We start from the raw sequence: 23,275 nt of genomic DNA, 5'->3' as shown, positions 1-23,275 counted from the left end.
ATCTCATTTTACAGAATCTAGTGTTGCGTCACACTGCACCCCCTTCCAAAGAGTCCTGCACCATGCCACACCACATTACAGAATCTAGCATTGCATTACACTCCTCCTTCTAAAGAGTCCAGCACCTCACTTTTCCTCATTTCACAGAATCCAGCATTGTGTCACACTCCTCCTCCTTCCAAAGAGTCATGCACCACACCACCTCATTTTACAGAATGTAGTATTGCATCACACTACTCATCCTTCTATAGAGTTCAGCAACAAACCACACTTCACCTCATTTTACAAAATCTAGCACTGCACCTCCTTATAATCATGCACCACACTTCACATGACTTCACAGAATCTAGCATTGTGCCACACTACGTCTCTGTCTAGAGTCCAGCACCTTACTACCCTTCACCTCATTTTACATAATCTAGCATTACGTGACACTCCTCCTTCTAAAGAGTCTAGCACCACATCACACCTCACCTCATTTTACCAAATCTAGCATTTGAACACAATTAAATCCCACCCAAACGCATCTAACACAGTGCCACAGGTCACCTACATTTAAAGAACTCACAATGCACTGTGGAACATTCTATCTCTTGTCATTAGAGGATGCAGCAATACGATGCTGCTAGTATTCTTCTTGCAATGTTTCCATTTCCCCCGTTCTAATATATAGAGTGAGGACCCGTGGAGAGTATCTTCATCTCTCTGCGGTTACACCAATGAGCAATCGCTATTCAATCTGCCTCTCCATTTGGTCTTGTGCTTGTGTGCCACTGTGTATTAAATGGCTGTGCCCTGCCATTGTATTCTCTTTCATTTACCCACCACCACATTGGAGCCGGAGCTCTGGCTCAAGTCAGGGCAGTCTGCCAGCCATATTGTGAATGCATGAGAGCCTCTTTGTTGATCATCCTTTCCTGCCATTGCCAAATTGGCGAGAAAGGGAGACTTTCGGGAAACTCACCAAAACTGATGAAGGGGATCAGGCCTTCAGAGGAGATGCTGCTTATGGCCTTTTCTGGGGAAATTGTCCCCCTGAATCTGATCTTCTAGAGAACATGATCTTGGCGACTGCATGCAATGGTTTATAGAAGGGAGACAATCTAAGGTAGATGTTGGCAGCTCAGCACTGAGTTCCACAACACTCATTCCACCGTTACCTCTTCCATCTTCCACCTGGCGAGCAGGTGCAAGTGGATCCAGGTCACCTGGCCTAAGCCCTGCCCACCTGCTGCCTTCCTGGTTGCAGCTCTTTTTCACCACTTAGCAAGCCCCTGCCACCTGGTGCCTTCCTGCTTGCCGCTCTTTTCCCTACTTAAGGAGCCCTCCTGCCTCTTTTCCTTTGCAGCTGGGGAGCAGGTGCAAGTGGATCTAGGTCACCTGGCCTAATCCCTGCCCACCTGCTGCCTTCCTGGTTGCCGCTCTTTTTCACGACTTAGCAAGCCCCACCCACCTGGTGCCTTTCTGCTTGCCGCTCTTTTCCCTACTTAAGGATCCCTCCTGCCTCTTTTCCTTTGCAGCTGGGAGCAGGTGCAAGTGGATCTAGGTCACCTGGCCTAAGCCCCGCCCACCTGGTGCCTTCCTGGTTGCCACTCTTTTTCACCACTTAGCAAGCCCCGTCCACCTGTTGCCTTTCTGCTTGCCGCTCTTTTCCCTACTTAAGGAGCCGTCCTGCCTCTTTTCCTTTGCAGCTGGGAAGCAGGTGCAAGTGGATCTAGGTCACCTGGCCTAAGCCCCGTCCACCTGGTGCATTCCTGGTTGCCGCTCTTTTTTACCACTTAGCAACCCCCGCCCACCAGGTGCCTTCCTGCTTGCTGCTCTTTTCCCTACTTAAGGAGCCCTCCTGCCTCTTTTCCTTTGCAGCTGGGGAGCAGGTGCAAGTGGATCTAGGTCACCTGGCCTAAGCCCCGCCCACCTGGTGCCTTCCTGGTTGCCGCTCTTTTTCACCACTTTGCAAGCCCCGCCCACCTGGTGCCTTCCTGCTTGCTGCCCTTTCCCTACTTAAGGAGCCCTCCTGCCTCTTTTGCTTTGCAGCTGGGGAGCAGGTGCAAGTGGATCTAGGTCACCTGGCCTAAGCCCCGCCACCTGGTGCCTTCCTGGTTGTCACTCATTTTCACCACTTAGCAAGCCCCGCCCAACTGGTGCCTTCCTGCTTGCCGCTCTTTTCCCTACTTAAGGAGCCCTCCTGCCTCTTTTCCTTTGCAGCTGGGGAGCAGGTGCAAGTGGATCTAGGTTACCTGGCCTAAGCCCCGCCCACCTGGTGCCTTCCTGCTTGCTGCTCTTTTCCCTACTTAAGGAGCCCTCCTGCATCTTTTCCTTTGCAGCTGGGGAGCAGGTGCAAGTGGATCTAGGTTACCTGGCCTAAGCACCACTCACCTTTTTAGCCCTGCCTCTTCCTTCGTGCTCTTAACTCTTAGATCAAGAGCATCTCTCGCCCAGGCGTCTGAAGCGAAGGGCAGACAAAGAAAAGGGCAATTGCTGTTTGGACCTGTTTGGACCAGGAGGACCGAGGGCCCGACCCCCTGCTCAGACAGCAGGCAAGCATACACCAACATGTGTTTACACCCTCTATCCCCACAGGCCATCTCGACCCCCTGTGGTCTCCTCGTGATGTCCCCTTGTGCCCCCCTTTCTCACACACAGGTGTTGCTTGTTTTGCTAGATTCTTCTACCCTGCTTCCCCTATCCCCCTCCAGCCTACGTCTGCAGGAGTCTCTCCTGATACATTCTGATTTCACCATCACTGTCTTGGGGTCAATGCTGGATTGGACTTTTATGGACTTCATTGATTCACAGTGTGTCACCCATTCTCAACTCTCATGCTGGACTTCCTTTGCATTTTGTACTCATGGTGGCCCTGAATCATGCAGTTCCCATCTTTATCTTGTATCCTGGCTTGCAACATTATGGGTTACTACTGACTTCTGCAATTGTATTCGCTCCCCCCTCTTGCTTCTCTGCTCTTTTTGACTGCTTACTCTCTGTTCTTTCCTCCTATATCCCTTCTCCTCCCCTTGCTTTCTTCTATGCACTTACTCTATCAGAATTGTCCCTCGACCTAGTATGATAGCAACCTCGTCTGTCTCTTCCCACCTCCCCTTACTGCCCCCGACCCCCTCCAGCACTATCTGAAATGTTGTCAGGCCGAGTACGATAGTCACTTGTTTTGTTCCTCCTCTCCCTTTCTGCACCCCTCTCCCTCACCTTTTGTTTTTCTCCGGCTCTACCAGAAATGTCATCAGGCCTAGTACGGTAGTCGCCTGTCTGTTTCCATTTTCTTCCCACTCTCCCGCTCCCTTCCTTATCTATGTCTTAGCTCTTGCACTATCTGAAATGTCGTCAGGCCGAGTACGATAGTTAATTTCACATCCTTACTGTTCATGGCCTGTAAGAATGTAATTGTATTTTCCCTTGTTCCCTCCCTTGCCTTGAAGCGCTTTGAAACACATTATGTATAGGCGCTTTATAAATAAACAATCATATCATATCATAAGAGAAGTTCACTATCCATTTTCCGTTAACCTATTCATCAGTTCTTAGAATGTACTCTCTTTAGCAAATGTTTTCAGCAACGTGTGGAAGAGTCTGTGATCTTCCACTTCCTGTCGGAAGTTTAGAAGTTGTAGCTCCTGGACTCCCATACATCCCAACTCCTCATTTTAACTTCCTCACCTTTGGGCTCACCATTAAATGCTTTATACCGGCTGTGGTAAAAGGTCTAGGACGCTACTGGTGAACACAACGCTTAGACAGATGAATCATCTATCCCACGTGGTGCTGGGAGTCAAAGATACAACAGTACATTTGTCCCTTTCTCACTGTGCTCAGAGAGGCACAGCTCCACCTCACTGACGAGGCCCAACAAGGCCGAATCACGTGTCTGGGGTTACTGACAGTAATCTTGTTGAGAGGAGAATTGCCTAGCATTTTGGTGCTGGACTGCCTTTGTGGGTGAGACCAGACTAAAATGCAAATGGATATTTCTTCTCTGCGAAGGGTGCAGTGAGCTAAAACGTGGTTGTAGACCCTCCTGAGGGGAAGACATTCCATAGAACAGGTTATTGACCCATGTTCATTCCCAGTAGAGAAGCTCCCACACCCTTGTTTGGTAAATGTGTCCCTGTAAGCAAATGGGAGCACCTGAATTGTTTTGGTGGCATGCCAAGAGCACTCCTGCAGGCCTCTTGCATAGTCTGAAAGACCAAGAGACGGGAGCTTGCATATTCCAGGCGCTTAAGTGTTAAAGGCTTAAGCACTTCTTGAAGGCAGAGATGGAATATGTGTTTGATGTCTATATCGCTACTTTGAACCAGTGATAGCCGGAATGGACCACTTTAATACCCGTTCAAATTCTCCAGTCCTCAGTACCCACTAACCTGTTCCCTTGCAAGTCCCGCTTGCCCAGTACCCACTTAAACAAAGCATTTAAATCCCACCCACTACAATAACCAGAAGCCAGTCCCGCCCTCGCAGAGAATGAACCGCACTGCCTTCATGCCAGTCGATTCCTAAGTCCTCTATCTCCACTTCCCTCCCCAGTCTATCTATCTATCTATCTATCTATCTATCTATCTATCTATCTATCTATCTATCTATCTATCTATCTATCTATCTATCTATCTATCTTATTCATTTATATTGCGCACCACTGACCCAGAGGCTTAAGGGCGCACCACAAGAACACACAAAGAGCTAGAAATCCAAAGAGGCCACAGAATAATTTCAAGAGGGTATAGGCAAGCCAAGGTCTGTCCTGGGAGGGTAGCTCAGTGGCAACATGCTTGCCTTGGAAACAAGACGACACGAAGCAACACAGGTTCGATCCCCGGGTGCGCGCTAAAAAACCTCCAGCTATTAAGCGCATTATAAATACGCAACTAAGAGACATATTCCTGTAACAGTGCCTCGATGCCCACGGGCTGTGTGAGCGCTTTAAAAATGTAAATAAATAAAAGCTGAAAGGGTAATTCCATCCTCTTTATCTAAACATCAATTTAATATCAGTTAAGCATTAGTGGGTACTCCTGATTATTTCTCACCAATCCATTCCCAAGCACTTCTTCAGCCGGGCCTTCCACAGTCCCCTCTCACCTGGACTGATGGGCTATGGTGTGGTCCTGATGGAGACACAGTTCACCAGACCATCCCACCAGAACTCCTCGGAAATGAAATACTACTCAATAGGTCACCCCCGTGCCCCCTCATTAATGCTTAATCACGTACCTCCAAAATCCCTCTCCTCAATACTCCACACCAACATATTCCCCAATATCACTTCAGGCATCTCATGCGTAGTAACACTATTCGCCTAATCCACAACTCCCCCAGTACCAACAAGCTTACCCACTATGTTATGGCTGTGATTTCCCTTGCACCCTACCCAATCCTCCTGGTGTACCATCCAAGCCCTGGAGAATTCCTCAGTCCTTCTAAGACAGCCCCCTATCCTTCCAATACATCACCCAATCAACTCTGTACATCACCCAATCCACACAATGTGGCTCCCTGTCCTCACCGATGTACTAACCAGTCCTCTGTGTGCAGCAAACAATCTTCAGAACAGCACCAGTGACACCCATCCACCAACATCCCTCACACCATGTACACTAGTGAAATAGAATTCAAACCCCATTAACGGTTCTATGTTCTTAGATGGCCAGTTTATTTTTCACTGAGTCCCTATTCCCCACCCCCCCTACCCATTATATTCCCTTACCCACCCCACCCTCCATATTTTTCAAGAGTAATGTTCAGCAGAATTCTCAGCAAAAAAGCCTGGAGATATAACACTGCCATACACCAACACAAATGCTCCTTGCACAGATTCCTCCAGCATCTCTGATGGCCCAGGCTCTAGCACCACTCATACCCCTCAGATTCCCTCATCCAGCACCACAGAGGCCCCTCAGATGCCATCACCACTGCCAGCGCTGCTTGAATGTCACCCCCTTCCAAAACCCCTAACATCCCATACTCCACTACCAAAACACATCACAGCTCATTTTCACTGACGATACTTTCAAAGATACCCCCACCACCCCTCACAATCCATCATCCATCTTCACAACCTTCATACCCCTATTCAGCAGCACTCGTAACCCATCCTGCATGACAGGGGACAACATTGACACTGGACCTTTCATGAGAAACGACTCAACACACCATCAAACCCTATTAACCATGGTACCTCAACCGTCACAAAAACCATGGTTGCCTTTATCTTCCACATCCAGGGATTGCAATTAGGGGTGTACTGAATAGCATATTTAGTATTCGGCCGAATACCGAATAGTACCGCCAAGTATTCGGCCGAAGCAGATTATTTATTTATTGGGTATTTATAATGCACCTATACAGCAATGGTGTTTCACGCTGAATAGTTGTTTCATTTAATAAATCATGTAATAAACTTTAAAAAAGACACGTTTTTTAAAAATCTGACCGCACTATTTGAAATGTGTTTCTATGTTTCATTTATATCTGTTTATTTTAGTCAAGATCCCATCCTTATTTAAAACACACAAGCCAAAAAAATAACAGATTTACAAATAAGAGGGACCATATGTATGGAGGGATGTTGCATGCGCAGAGCCAGCGCTACTCGACGTGGCAGGCTTCATGAATGCAAAGTGCTAGGATGCAGTGAACAAAATGAATACTGCAATTTGCAGCTCCCATTGCAAATCACACATATTGCCATCTCATGTGAATTGCAAACCTTCCTTCCAGCTAACATATTAATGTACGACGTGTTTCTGTTTGCTCATGCAGGACCCAAGTTGAGGGCACATGTGAGGCAATTGAACTCCATCTCCCTTCTATTGTTAGAGAAGACTCCCTTCCCCATATAGCAAACATGGACGAGGACTCTTCCAGAGAGGCCAGTATGGTAAGAGCAGGGGTAATCACATGTGGGGAAGTCTGACATCTGGATGAATCTACCCAAACCCTGCAAGCGCTTATAACACACTTGCCTGTTGGGAATCGCTCAATTCAACGAAATCTCAATCCATGCCCACTTTCCATACGTCCTTCCTACCACACACTGGGAGGCAAGGCTCTGCCTTCTCAACCCACCAACCCACAACACCAGTAGATACTGTGCTCTCTATCTCTGCGCCCATGCAGAAAAGTTCTCTCATTTGGACAGAGTGGCCTATAATCAGCGATTTCCTAATAAGCATATGCTCTCAAGAGGCTATTTTGGGCAGGGAAAACATAGGCTGACATGTAACTGACTTGTCCCCAGCCCTATTGACATAGAAGAGGTAGCCTATCAGTTGTGAAGTCTTCCAATTTCCAAACACCCTTCCTCCTACCAATTTCCCCAGCAGAGCATACAAAGTCCTCACGGCTATGCTCCACTCTTCTATCTCTGATACTCTTGATGTACTTGCCCCTGTCATGAGGATCTGCTTGAAGCCCAAAGCCAAGTGCAACTCCTGGTACGACTCTGACCTTGTCTCCCTTAAATGCAAGTGTATGGTGGCAGAGAGGAAATGGCTGGCATCTTATGCATCCTATTACAAACTGGCCTACCACCTGCTCCAAAGGCAATACCGGCTCTCTGTCCGCACTAAGAAGAGAGCTCACATTCAAGCCTGCGTCTCTGTGGCATCTAACAACTCGGCCAAACTCTTTAAAATCTGCAAGGAGCTGGCCAATCCTGCCGCAGTCTCTACTTCTCCTGTCCCCTCCCAGGCCCTCTGCACGACCATGGCTTCTCATTTCATCTCTGAAACCCAGGACATCCTATCAACCCTCTCGTCCTCTCCTCATTCTCCATCAACTCTCTCCTCTACCTCTGTCCCCCCTGCGGCCACCTCATCTCCCTCCTTCTCTGCCTTTCCTCTGTTTACCCCTGACAAGGTTTCTAGACAAGTCAGATCTATGAAAGTCTCATCAAAACAGGTTCTTCCCTGTTCTTCCAATACCATCAAGGACCACATTGACACCCTCGCTCTGGCCTTGGGCGACTTCTGCAATCACTCCTTCGCAACTGGATCCTTGCCTTCCCCCCTGAAGGACTCTCTTGTGCACCCCCTTCTCAAGAAACAGCTGACCCCTCCTGCCCGGTTATCTATTGCCTGATCTCCATCATGCCTTTCCTGGGCAAACTCTTAGAAAAGCTAACCATCTCCCAGCTTAATCTTCACAATGAATCTGTTGGTTTTCTCCATGACCATCAGTCTGGCTTCAGAGCAGCCATAAGCACAGAAACTGCTCTCCTGAACATCCATGAAGACATCATCTCTAACCTTGATTTAATCACCCCTCTGTCCCCATCTTACTCAATCTCTCTTCTGCTTTCGACACGGGCAACCATGCCATCCTGCTCAACCGACTCTGTGTTAAACTGGGTATCACTGATCAGGCCCTGTCTTGCCTGTCTGACCTCTTTCCTCTTGGACCGACCCTTGGGTCCTTCTTCTCCTCTATCTCACTCTCTACCTGTGGTGTTCCCCAGGGGTCGAACATTTCTCCCTGGCTTTTCAACCAATACATGGCACCTCTCACCCACTGCATTGCTGCTCTCTGCTCCAACTTTCAGTGCTATGCGGATGACACTCAGCTCATTTTCTGGCTCCCCTCTGCCACCTCTTCTCCCTCTATTATCTCGGACTGTCTGTCTGCACTCCAGGAGCAGTGTGCCACCAATGACCTCTGTCTTAATGCCAGTAAGAAGGAGATCCTCCTCATCGGCACACCTGAAAATTCCTTTCCTGTCACTCTCTAGCGGGCCTCCCTTGGCCTTCTTTCTGCTCCCACCTGTGAGGCTAAGAACCTCGGGGTCATCTTCAACTCCACACTCTCCTTCTCTCCTCACATCTCTGACGTCTCTAAGAAGTCAAACTACCAAATGAACCTCCTCAGAGGTATTCTTCCTTTTTTCATCTTCCCCCAGAAGTTCACTGTCTCCAGAGCTCTGGCTCTCTCTAGGCTGGGCTACTGCAACAGCCTCTTTTTAAATCTGCTCACCTCTACTCTCCACCCTCTACAGCTCATCCAGAACAGGACTGCAAGACTTATACTTGGCCGCAAGCCCAGGGATCCTATCTCCCCAGCCCTCAAATCTCTCCATTGGCTCCCAGTGGCCCGCAAGGATGAAGTTCAAGGCCCTCTGCATTGTCCACTAGGCCTTCTATGGCCTAGGACCACAATACCTTCAACTTTCTATTCGGAAATATCTTCCTACTCAAGCTCTTCGCTTCTCCACCTCCAACTCCCTCAGGGTCAGTCGCTTCTCCAAGCAACGAGTTGTAGGTAGATCTCTTTCTTCGGCTGGTGCCTCCCTCTGGAACAGCCTACCTGCTCTCTGAAACCTGAGCAGAACCATCTCCGGTTCCGGAAGCACCTCAAGACCTTCCTCTTTGCTTCTGCCGTCTCTCTTCATCTCCCCTGCTGATCTCTTGTCTGATACTGCACTGGCCACCTGGCTACCCTCTGAATTTGGGCCCAGAACCCTGCCCACCCAGTTGCACACCCGCACTGCCTCCTGGCAACCCCTGCACTTCGGTCTGTATCTGCCACCCTACAGTCCCCTTACCTGCACTTATTGGACACCTGCTGTCTTTACTCAACCCTTGCACTTGCCACATGCTGGCTGCACTCGCCCTTCCTCCCCTGCCCCTGGCACTTATCCCCTCCCCTCTCCCCTGCACCTGTGCGATCTCAATTTCAGTAGGCCTAGTAAGATCGTTCTCTTTGTCCTCCCTCTGTTCCACTCCCATGCCTCATCGCGCCTTGAAACACTTCTGTATAGGCATGTTATAAATGCCATATCATATGTCTTTATAATCTCTCAGGCTTACTGGCTCATAGGGAAACAAGAGATTTCCCAACATAAAGCTCCTCAGAGTCCTCTTAGGTGGTGGCAAGTCACTCTGTGTAAAATACGGACTTCCCCTGCCCTACACGTCTCCACCACTTGTTATGAATTGAAGTTTCTCGATAGGCATTTCCCATAGGAACAAACTATACTCTCCTCCGACTCATCCTCACCACACAAACATACGCACATTAGTCTTATATTTAATTAGTAATGCTTTCTTTTACATTTTAATGACATTCCCTTTTGCAATCTGCACTCCATATTTGCCTCTCTGACTTGTTATATTGCATTTAAATGAGCCGGATAGCTACTTTTCAGCTGGAAATTCAGTCGAATACTTACCCAAAGCCGAAGTTCCATTACACCCTTATTTGCAACCACACCTTGTTCTCCATCCGTGTCTTTACTCGTCATCCTTCTACATCACTGATACCCATTACATCCAAACTAACACGTTATTGACCATTCTTTCTACTCAACACATTCTACAGCCTATCTGACACCATCTCATCACTGACACCAAATACTCACTCACCATCACCCCTGACAATCCTCACTCTTCAGCCTCCACCAAGGCCAACTCCCTTGACACCTTATGCTCTACCACCACGAAGATCCCTCACCCCACCCTCCACCACCACTAATCCCTCTCTCACACTTTCCTCTGCCACCATGACTGACACCTTGCACATCCTATCCCCATTCCCACTCCATACAAATAAGCACTTGCACTCATCCACTGTCACAGTGGCCACCTCACATACACCATCCCCTACTACCACTGACAACCATTACACCTCAAGATCCACACCACTGACCTTACTTTCATGGCATCCTCTCTCACCACTCCCCAACCCACACCTCTTCTTTCACCACACACCTGAAACGCCTCATATTCCAGCCACAATTCCAACACCCATCACAACCAAACCCCACAATGCCACCTCTCTCCTCCATCACTGATAACCCCTTGTGTGCGATCCTCCATCACCAACACTGCTCACGTGCCATCTTTCATCAACACTAGAGACACTGTTCCTCTTGTGACATAGCCACTTCCTTCACCGCGATTGGCTTGTGCATTTCACATATTTCCTAACACCACTGACATCCCATTGCGCCCTTTACCATGACCACCACTACAACACCCACCTTCCATCATCCACTAACAATGCACAACCCCTATCCTTCACAATACTCTTCACAGGCCACACCCCAACCCCAAAAATAAATTCACTCTTACACCCTCCTCCTCCACCAAAACAACTCTAACAACCCTTGTTCCTCCACCATTGAAACCCTCCCACCTCCATCACCAATAACAGAACTCAAACCTTATATACCCTCAGAACAACCAACGAAATCCATCTCGCTCCATTCTCCACAAACACATCCCACCTTCAATTAGCACTGGAACCCTTGGTCATCATCTTTCCACACCCCTGACACATCTCAGGTTCCGCCCATTGAAGACACTGCTCACACATCAACTTTTATCCTCGCCTACTCATATCTCATTCTCCATTTTCACGTATTCCCCCCTCATAACCATCCTTCCCCATCACCACTAACCCCTAAAACTCAGTTCTAAAACCATAGGCCACGGGTCTGCTACCATTGGCTCGCAGGATATTTTGGACTTCGATTCCCATGATCCCCTACTATTCACTATGATGGCTGAGGCTGATGGGAGTTGTATAGTTCAAAACATCTGGAGTGCCAAAGGTTGCAGACCCCTGCCATAGACAACGCTCAGACCATCCTCTGCCACCAACACCCCTCAAATCCCAATTTTCTCCAATATCCAGCCGCCCATCACCACCACTGACATCCATAAATCTCCCCCTCCTCCACAGACCCCTCTGGACCCCGCCCTCCATCCCCACAACACACCTCACTCCCTATCCTACACTCCCAATACCCCCAACACACCATCCGTTAGGACCGCAGACACTCCTCTCACCCCCTCATCTGCCAAGACTGATGCTACTCTAGACCCGCACCAGCCACCTCACCGACACTCATCACCAGCCACCTCCCTGACACTCATCACCAGCCACCTCACCGACACTCATCACCAGCCACCTCACCAGCCACCTCCCTGACACTCATCACCAGCCACCTCACCAGCCACCTCCCTGACACTCATCACCAGCTACCTCACCGACACTCATCACCAGCCACCTCACAGACACCTCACTGACACTCATCATCAGCCACCTCACAGCCACCTCTGACACTCATCACCAGCCACCTCCCTGACACTCATCACCAGCCACCTCACCGACACTCATCACCAGCCACCTCACCAGCCACCTCACTGACACTCATCATCAGCCACCTCACCAGCCACCTCACTGACTCTCATCAGCCACCTACACCAGCCACCTCACTGACACTCATCACCAGCCAACTCACCAGCCACCTCTGACACTCATCACCAGCCACCTCCCTGACACTCATCACCAGCCATCTCACCAGCCACCTCACTGACACTCATCACCAGCCACATCACAGCCACCTCTGACACTCATCACCAGCCACCTTCCCGACACTCATCACCAGCCACCTCACAGCCACCTCTGACACTCATCACCAGCCACCTCCCTGACACTCATCACCAGCCACCTCACTGACACTCATCACCAGCCACCTCACCAGCCACCTCCCTGACACTCATCACCAGCCACCTCACCAGCCACCTCCCTGACACTCATCACCAGCCACCTCACCGACACTCATCACCAGCCACCTCACAGTCACCTCACTGACACTCATCATCAGCCACCTCACAGCCACCTCTGACACTCATCACCAGCCACCTCCCTGACACTCATCACCAGCCACCTCACCGACACTCATCACCAGCCACCTCACCAGCCACCTCACTGACACTCATCATCAGCCACCTCACCAGCCACCTCACTGACACTCATCAGCCACCTACACCAGCCACCTCACTGACACTCATCACCAGCCAACTCACCAGCCACCTCTGACACTCATCACCAGCCACCTCCCTGACACTCATCACCAGCCATCTCACCAGCCACCTCACTGACACTCATCACCAGCCACATCACAGCCACCTCTGACACTCATCACCAGCCACCTTCCCGACACTCATCACCAGCCACCTCACCAGCCACCTCACTGACACTCATCACCAGCCACCTCACTGATACTCATCACCAGCCACCTCACCAGCCACCTCACCAGCCACCTCACTGACACTCATCATCAGCCACCTCACCAGCCACCTCACTGACACTCATCAGCCACCTACACCAGCCACCTCACTGACACTCATCACCAGCCAACTCACCAGCCACCTCTGACACTCATCACCAGCCACCTCCGACACTCATCACCAGCCACCTCCCTGACACTCATCACCAGCCATCTCACCAGCCACCTCACTGACACTCATCACCAGCCATCTCACCAGCCACCTCACTGACACTCATCACCAGCCACATCACAGCCACCTCTGACATTCATCACCAGCCACCTTCCCGACACTCATCACCAGCCACCTCACCAGCCACCTCACTGACACTCATCATCAGCCACCTCACCAGCCACCTCACTGACACTCATCAGCCACCTACACCAGCCACCTCACTGACACTCGTCACCAGCCAACTCACCAGCCACCTCTGACACTCATCACCAGCCACCTCCCTGACACTCATCACCAGCCATCTCACCAGCCACCTCCCTGACACTCATCACCAGCCATCTCACCAGCCACCTCACTGACACTCATCACCAGCCACCTCACCAGCCACCTCTGACACTCATCATCAGCAACCTCCCTGACACTCATCACCAGCTACCTCACTGACACTCATCACCAGCCACCTCACCAGCCACCTCACCCACACTCATCACTAGCCACCTCACCAGCCACCTCACGGACACTCATCACCAGCCACCTCACCAGCCACCTCACTGACACTCATCACCAGCCACCTCACTGACACTCATCATCAGCCACCTCAACAGCCACCTCACTGACACTCATCATCAGCCACCTCACTGACACTCATCACCAGCCACCTCACTGACACTCCTCATCAGCCACCTCACCAGCCACCTCACTGACACTCATCACCAGCCACCTCACCAGCCACCTCACTGACACTCATCACCAGCCACCTCCCTGACACTCATCACCAGCCACCTCACTGACACTCATTAGCAGCCACCTCACCAGCCACCTCCCTGACACTCATCACCCGCCACCTCACCAGCCACCTCACTGACACTCATCATCAGCCACCTCACCAGCCACCTCCCTGACACTCATCACCAGCCACCTCACCAGCCACCTCACTGACACTCATCACCAGCCACCTCCCCGACACTCATCACCAGCCACCTCACTGACACTCATCATCAGCCACCTCACCAGCCACCTCACCAGCCACCTCACTGACACTCATCACCAGCCACCTCCCCGACACTCATCACGAGCCACCTCACCAGCCACCTCACTGACACTCATCACCAGCCACCTCCCCGACACTCATCACCAGCGACCTCACTGACACTCATCACCAGCCACCTCACCAGCCACCTCACCGACACTCATCACCCGCCACCTCACTGACACTCATCATCAGCCACCTCACCAGCCACCTCACTGACACTCATCACCAGCCACCTCACTGACACTCATCACCAGCCACCTCACTGACACTCATCACCAGCCACCTCACCAGCCACCTCACTGACACTCATCACCAGCCGCCTCCCCGACACTCATCACCAGCTACCTGACTGACACTCATCACTAGCCACCTCACCGACACTCATCACCCGCCACCTCACTGACACTCATCATCAGCCACCTCACTGACACTCATCACCAGCCACTTCACTGACACTCATCACCAGCCACCTCACCAGCCACCTCACTGACACTCCTCACCATCCACCTCACTGACACTCATCACCAGCCACCTCACCAGCCACCTCGCTGACACTCATCACCAGCCACCTCACTGACACTCATCATCAGCCACCTCACCAGCCACTTCACTGACACTCATCATCAGCCACCTCACCAGCCACCTCACTGACACTCATCACCAGCCACCTCACTGACACTCATCACCAGCCACCTCACCAGCCACCTCACCCAAACTCATCACCTGCCACCTCACCAGCCACCTCACTGACACTCATCACCAGCCAACTCACCAGCCACCTCTGACACTCATCACCAGCCACCTCCCTGACACTCATCACCAGCCATCTCACCAGCCACCTCACTGACACTCATCACCAGCCACATCACAGCCACCTCTGACACTCATCACCAGCCACCTTCCCGACACTCATCACCAGCCACCTCACCAGCCACCTCACTGACACTCATCACCAGCCACCTCACTGATACTCATCACCAGCCACCTCACCAGCCACCTCACCAGCCACCTCACTGACACTCATCATCAGCCACCTCACCAGCCACCTCACTGACACTCATCAGCCACCTACACCAGCCACCTCACTGACACTCATCACCAGCCAACTCACCAGCCACCTCTGACACTCATCACCAGCCACCTCCGACACTCATCACCAGCCACCTCCCTGACACTCATCACCAGCCATCTCACCAGCCACCTCACTGACACTCATCACCAGCCATCTCACCAGCCACCTCACTGACACTCATCACCAGCCACATCACAGCCACCTCTGACATTCATCACCAGCCACCTTCCCGACACTCATCACCAGCCACCTCACCAGCCACCTCACTGACACTCATCATCAGCCACCTCACCAGCCACCTCACTGACACTCATCAGCCACCTACACCAGCCACCTCACTGACACTCATCACCAGCCAACTCACCAGCCACCTCTGACACTCATCACCAGCCACCTCCCTGACACTCATCACCAGCCACCTCACCAGCCACCTCCCTGACACTCATCACCAGCCATCTCACCAGCCACCTCACTGACACTCATCACCAGCCACCTCACCAGCCACCTCTGACACTCATCATCAGCAACCTCCCTGACACTCATCACCAGCTACCTCACTGACACTCATCACCAGCCACCTCACCAGCCACCTCACCCACACTCATCACTAGCCACCTCACCAGCCACCTCACGGACACTCATCACCAGCCACCTCACCAGCCACCTCACTGACACTCATCACCAGCCACCTCACTGACACTCATCATCAGCCACCTCAACAGCCACCTCACTGACACTCATCATCAGCCACCTCACTGACACTCATCACCAGCCACCTCACTGACACTCCTCATCAGCCACCTCACCAGCCACCTCACTGACACTCATCACCAGCCACCTCACCAGCCACCTCACTGACACTCATCACCTGCCACCTCCCTGACACTCATCACCAGCCACCTCACTGACACTCATTAGCAGCCACCTCACCAGCTACCTCCCTGACACTCATCACCAGCCACCTCACTGACACTCATCATCAGCCACCTCACCAGCCACCTCCCTGACACTCATCACCAGCCACCTCACCAGCCACCTCACTGACACTCATCACCAGCCACCTCCCCGACACTCATCACCAGCCACCTCACTGACACTCATCATCAGCCACCTCACCAGCCACCTCACTGACACTCATCACCAGCCACCTCACCAGCCACCTCACTGACACTCATCACCAGCCACCTCCCCGACACTCATCACGAGCCACCTCACTGACACTCATCACCAGCCACCTCCCCGACACTCATCACCAGCCACCTCACTGACACTCATCACCAGCCACCTCACCAGCCACCTCACTAACACTCATCACCAGCCACCTCCCTGACACTCATCACCAGCGACCTCACTGACACTCATCACCAGCCACCTCACCAGCCACCTCACCGACACTCATCACCCACCACCTCACTGACACTCATCATCAGCCACCTCACCAGCCACCTCACTGACACTCATCACATGCCACCTGCCCGACACTCATCACCAGCTACCTCACTGACACTCCTCACCAGCCACCTCACTAGCCACCTCACCGACACTCATCACCCGCCACCTCACTGACACTCATCATCAGCCACCTCACCAGCCACCTCACTGACACTCATCACCAGCCACCTCCCGACACTCATCACCAGCCACCTCACTGACACTCATCACCAGCCACCTCACCAGCCACCTCACTGACACTCATCACCAGCCGCCTCCCCGACACTCATCACCAGCTACCTGACTGACACTCATCACTAGCCACCTCACCGACACTCATCACCCGCCACCTCACTGACACTCATCATCAGCCACCTCACTGACACTCATCACCAGCCACTTCACTGACACTCATCACCAGCCACCTCACCAGCCACCTCACTGACACTCCTCACCATCCACCTCACTGACACTCATCACCAGCCACCTCACCAGCCACCTCGCTGACACTCATCACCAGCCACCTCACTGACACTCATCATCAGCCACCTCACCAGCCACTTCACTGACACTCATCATCAGCCACCTCACCAGCCACCTCACCCACACTCATCACCAGCCACCTCACTGACACTCATCACCAGCCACCTCACCAGCCACCTCACCCAAACTCATCACCAGCCACCTCACTGACACTCATCATCAGCCACCTCACCAGCCACCTCACTGACACTCATCACCAGCCACCTCACCAGCCACCTCACCCACACTCATCACCAGCCACCTCACCAGCCACCTCACTGACACTCATCACCAGCCACCTCCCTGACACTCATCACCAGCCACCTCACCAGCCACCTCCCAGACACTCATCACCAGCCACCTCACCAGCCATCTCCCTGACACTCATCACCAGCCACCTCACCAGCCACCTCACTGACACTCATCACCAGCCACCTCCCTGACACTCATCACCAGCCACCTCACCAGCCACCTCCCAGACACGCATCACCAGCCACCTCACCAGCCATCTCCCTGACACTCATCACCCGCAGCTTTTCTCCAGTGCAGCTCATAGGGTATCCACCACACTTCCTACCCCGCCCTCCACCTCTCAAACCACATTCTCCCTCACCCACCCAAATACCCCAATCATGGCCCTTGCCAACATACCCCACGTCTACTCCTCTGCTGCCACCCAAGGCACATCTGCCACCTTCAAACACACACCCCATACCCAATCTTCCACTGCCCCTACCACTTCCTCCAGCAACACCCCACACGCCCTAACACACGCGCAAGGAGTTATGTACTCACCTACCGCGTGGACTAAATGTCCACTCAACAGATGAAGGCGTGAAGAAGAGATGGGAATGCCGTGCCACGGAAATGGGTACCACCGTTGCCGATAGCCGCCGTCATGTGGACGCGACTCCCTCCCTTGGCGGGATGGCACTAAGTGGGTACACAGGCTGTCCTCTTGGCAAGACTGTGCGCGTGGCTGTGTTTACAGCCCAAAACGGACTGCAGGTGAAAATGGAGAAGATGTGAGGCGCCGTCAGATGGATGAGGGCGCACCCGGATAACGGGGCCGGAGCGCTCCAGAGAGCCGCGGGGATTCGAGGCGGCGACTTTATACACATTGGAGGATATTAGCCGATTCTAGAAGGGATGACAGGAATTAATTACCGGGGATGCTGCGTTCACTCCTGGCAGCGGCAGGTGTACGATGAGCCCCCCTCCTTCCACCCACCCGGAGGACTCGTGGTCCCGGAGCAAATCAATGGCGATGATGGAGCCGCGTCATTTCGGGCGGGAGGGGCGGCGGGAGGGGGTGGGGGGGGGGATTCATGGGAGGGGAGGACTCCGGCCCGGCCCTCTGGTCTAGAAGCCCACTGGGGAGGGGGAGACGAGACACAGAGTACACACTGCTGTCACGTGTACCTGCTGCTATCACACTCACATGCGCGACTACCACACGCACACACACACCAATGCCATCACATGTACAGTTCACTACCACATGTGCACCATTGTACCCCACAGACTCGGTGCTACCATGCACCAGGCATGCACAGTGCTATACACACGAGCGTGCTGCTGCTATGCTAGGACAGGTGCCGTGTGTGTGCGCGATTATTGTGCACTCCGCTGTGATGCCATGGGCACACCTTGCTAATATACACACTGCCAGCATGCGTTCCACCACAGCTGCAGGCTGCTGGCGCACACCCACACCGCAAACCCGCTGCTGCGACATGCACACATCACTCGCGTGAATGCACCGTGCCACTGTCAATGCACACGGCTCCCACATGCACACATCGCAGAACGATGCACGCTGCGAACGCAATGTGGCCACGCTTACACCCCTATGCTGCGCGTGCAGTGACACCACACACACACGCACCACTTCTGGCACACACACGGCCGACACACATGACCACTTCTACCAAGTGTATGCACTCTCACAACACGCACGTGAACACGCTGCTCCTGACATTGCGCACACTGATATGAAGCGTGCACGGTTCGTGCACACGCGGATAACACGCGCGCACTAGGGACAAGACACGATCCCACGTCCACACTGCTCTGGGCGCACACTGCTACCACGTGCATGCGATGCTCACACGAGTGCACACTTCCACCGCGTGCACGCATGGCTGCGACGCATATGCGACTCATTGCCAGCTATCACCCACCCTCTGCAACCCTCTGGGCCTCCTCTCACGCATCCTACCTCTCGCCTTCCCTCGCCTCCTCCCTGCCCATTTCTCAGTTCCTGCCTGATTCCACACCCCCCCCCCCCCCCCGCGTTCTGTCGCTCGCGCATACCCCTTCTGAACTCCCTTCCTTTCCCCTGCCGCCACCCACCCCATGCCTTGCTTGCTTACCTCCATATACACTGTTCCTTTCTACTCCCTTTTTCCTTTTCTAATTTCATTTTATTCTCTCTCTCCTTGTACCCCTCCTTCTCGACTTCCCTTCATTCGCACCTTTTTTTTCATCCATGCCTGCTATACCTCCCTCCCCTTCCCCAACCTCCCTCCCTCCTCCGCTCTCTGGGGACCAGCATCCTTCCTCGGCAGCATCTTCCTCCCGTTGCCATGGTAGCAGGGAGGAAAGAGAGAGGCGGCGGTGGTCCGGGACGGGGGAGGCTGGCTTCCCCGCGCTGTGGTTTTCACTGTAATTCTATAGGGAGGGAGGGAGATAGCTGGTGCCAGCGTCTGCTTGATACATGATCCAGGAGAGACACTTATAGATCGAAACACAACCTGCCCCACCCCCTCTCCACCCTCCCCAGCTTTGGAGCGGAGATGGGGAGCGTCGGGATAAGGAAATCACTGGCCACTGGACAGGCTCCACATCAGTAGCCTGCAGCGCCCCCCCTTGTCTGAAGGACAAACCGCAGAATTCGGTGTGCTCGCAAACATTCTGCAAACTGGCCGCTAGGTGTTCCCGATGTGCAATCAGTGTTGGAAACGAACACTGAAGAGCCTCTCTCGAAACGGCATTTCATCTTAGCGTGGTTCGCATGTGACCAGCTCTTCTGCGGCTTCGCCGGTCTCATAACCATTTTTCCAATTTGTGTCCTCCAGGCCAGCTTGCCGCAGCTTGCATTTGCAGGACTCGAGCCCCCTGTCCCCACGAGTTGTGTTTTTGTGTGCGAGCCTTTTGATGTCGACATTTTGCTGACTCTTAGAGCTGTGCTTTGCAGAATGATCTATTTCCACAACTAATGGGCATGAACCGTTCTAGTAGGTAAAGATCCCACAGGCTAAAGCGTGGAAACAGCGCCATCGTGTGTGCTTATAGGAGATTGTAACACATATGGATTTAGTAAAGATTGGGAGCACGCACATGCACCAGGGATGGAGTGGCAATCATAGGTGGCACTTGTCATGTTTTTTACACGGCGATAGCAAGAGAACCCCTATAAGTGGGGATTGGGGGTTCTCGCACAAGACAATTTTGAAAAAACGGTTCCAAATATTGAAGTTTGAATTTCATTGATCCTTATATTGGGATAACACAATATTTAAACATTTTTTTTAAACGGACACACAACTTTTGCGGAATAACCTAATGACGATTTAAACAAGTTCTTTACTTTGAAGAGATGTGAGGGATGAGGAGACATGGGAGGAAGGAAGGGGTTCACGGGAGAGAAGGTAAGAGGTGCAGAAAGTCAGGGTACCGAAACCAAAAGCGGCATCTAGTTACCGGAGCTAGAAGGTACTTCCGGGGTCAATATCCAAAGAATTAAATTACATTTGCACTTACATGTACTTGCTCCCCTCCATGCAATTTTCCAAATTTGCAAGACTTAGTGCAAACAAAAAAGCTGTTGAAACAGGAGAAATTGCTGCGAGACCTTGTCCAACGCTCTGTTTTGCAAATGGTATACACGTTGCTTGCCAATTAAACATGGCGGACAAAATTTACAATGGATTCTAATGGAATATTGACTGTTTTTACCAGTACAAAAAAAGGCAGATTCCCTATGCAGTCATTGGGCCTCATTACGAGGTTGGAGGTAGTCTTGCCGGTAAAACCGTTATGGCTACCTCCAAACTCGCATCTTGGTCCGGCACCCACGAATGGGCAATTACCGGGCTATTCCGGGCCCAGCGGGACCCAGTAATTGCCAATTCGCTGGTGCCGGGCCCGGTACATCCCCATTCCCATTTGAACCCCATAGGGCTCAATGGGAATAGGGACGTCGGATGCACCGGCACCCTTCCCAACGGTGCCGATGCATCTGTCTTGCTGTGCGCGCGGGTGCCTGTCAGCCCGCCAGGTCAGACCTGGCAAGCTGACAGGCACCCACGAGCACAGCTTGTAGTATGGCGGTACGGTAGCAACGGTGTCGGTAGCACTACCGGTGCGGTTGTTACTGTACCACCATACTTGTAATGCTGCCCATTGTTTTACACCAGTATGAAAATGTCATACAGGCGTGAAAGCAGGCAGTTTTGCAGGTGGGGCGGAAAAGGCAGGCAGGAACTTTCCTCCCATTCCGCTACCTCAATCCACCTGCACAAAATGTTAAAATATGGCAGAGTTACAAAAACGGGTGTAAAACCTGGCATACACCACTGACACATTTTGATACCCTTGTTTTTTGGTGTTTTGGAAAATGATGCCCTTTAAATTTAGTGCAGCAAGAGATCTTGCTGGGAAGGGCATGCAGATGGCATAGGCTGCCTGTAGAGGACCCTGCCCAGAGCTAGCCTGCCACTCGAACATATCGAAGCACATCAGAAGTAGGCACGTTTCCTGGTTTAGGATGTTCTTGCAGCATTTTCAGAGAAAGACATTGGGCCTCATTACAACCTGCCATTCCGGGACCGTGCAAAATCCGTGACGGCGGTAAAAACGTTTCCGTGTCCGCAAGGTTGCGGAAAAACTGTCCGATTACACGCTGTCGGCCGCGCGCACCACACGGACTCGGAAACGTTGTTACCGCCGTCACGGAAAACCCCACGGAAATGGAAATAACGAAGCCACAAGTGGCGCTAAACCCGTTTCCGCCTCCGCCACCACGGACACGGAACCGGAAATACCATGATCGCCAAAACAGGAAACAGAGAGGCGGCCCTCATATAAAAGCACAATCCATTGCCATCCAGAGCCAGCACAAGCACAATCCGAACTCTGAGAAGCCAAAAGGGACCACCAGCATGACTGCCAGGATTCCTGCTCAGAGGCAGCGCAAACAGCGCTTCAGCGAGGCGGAGCTGACCGTCTTGGTGGAGCACATTGTGGACAATGCTGAGATGCTGTTCAGCGCCGACCAACGGCGTGCCACACAGCAGCGGAGGAAGGAGGTGTGGGCCGAAGCTGCACGCAAGTGCACCGCCGTGGGCGTGGCAGTGAGGAGCGTGAAGGACTGCCACAAGCGTTGGGACGACCTGAGGCTGAGGGTACGCAACCTAATTTCCTCGCACCGCCAACGCAGCAGTGGGACAGGCGGAGGACCCCCTTCCCCACTGAGGCTGCAAGCATGGGAGGAGCGTTGCAGCAGCGTCCTCCACCTAGAGGGAATCCATGGGATCGGGCAGGCTGAGGCAGGAGTGAGCCCACCTGCAGATGCCGATAAGTACCCAAACATGAATGCCACATGTAAATATGCAGTTGTGAGTACTGGGCCAAAGGACCCATTAACAACCCCCCCCCCAGGCAGTGCATGTGTGGGCCAAAGGACCCATGAACAATCCCCCCCCCCAGGCAGTGCATGTGTGGGCCAAAAAACCCATGAACAATCCCCCCCAGGCAGTGCATGTGTGGGCCAAAGGACCCATTAACAACCCCCCCCCCAGGCAGTGCATGTGTGGGCCAAAGGACCCATTAACAACCCCCCCCCCAGGCAGTGCATGTGTGGGCCAAAGGACCCATGAACAATCCCCCCCCCCAGGCAGTGCATGTGTGGGCCAAAGGACCCATGAACAATCCCCCCTCCCCAGGCAGTGCATGTGTGCGCCAAAGGACCCATCATGA

At 52.5% G+C, this 23,275-nt stretch overlaps 1 protein-coding gene across 5 annotated transcripts in view; it reads right to left on the bottom strand.

Annotated features, from left to right (window-relative positions):
- JPH4 (junctophilin 4) overlaps positions 1-19,802 on the bottom strand; it is a 403,230-nt gene extending 383,428 nt beyond the window's left edge. Inside the window, exon 1 of one of the 5 annotated variants that reach the window (XM_069633943.1) lies at positions 19,669-19,802. The gene's annotated coding sequence lies outside the window, so the exon portion shown is untranslated. Of the gene's footprint in view, positions 1-10,174; positions 10,381-18,088; positions 18,579-19,514; positions 19,547-19,668 lie in introns of those variants that run through there. The other 4 variants (XM_069633939.1, XM_069633941.1, XM_069633940.1 and 1 more) reach the window with 4 other exon arrangements.
- Between the last annotated feature and the right edge of the window lie 3,473 nt (positions 19,803-23,275).

The sequence above is a fragment of the Ambystoma mexicanum genome, chromosome 13 (genome assembly GCF_040938575.1).
Source record: "Ambystoma mexicanum isolate Mex_15411 chromosome 13, UKY_AmexF1_1, whole genome shotgun sequence".
NCBI classification, from domain to species: domain Eukaryota; kingdom Metazoa; phylum Chordata; class Amphibia; order Caudata; family Ambystomatidae; genus Ambystoma; species Ambystoma mexicanum.
This window is presented reverse-complemented; position numbering and strand designations above follow the sequence as displayed.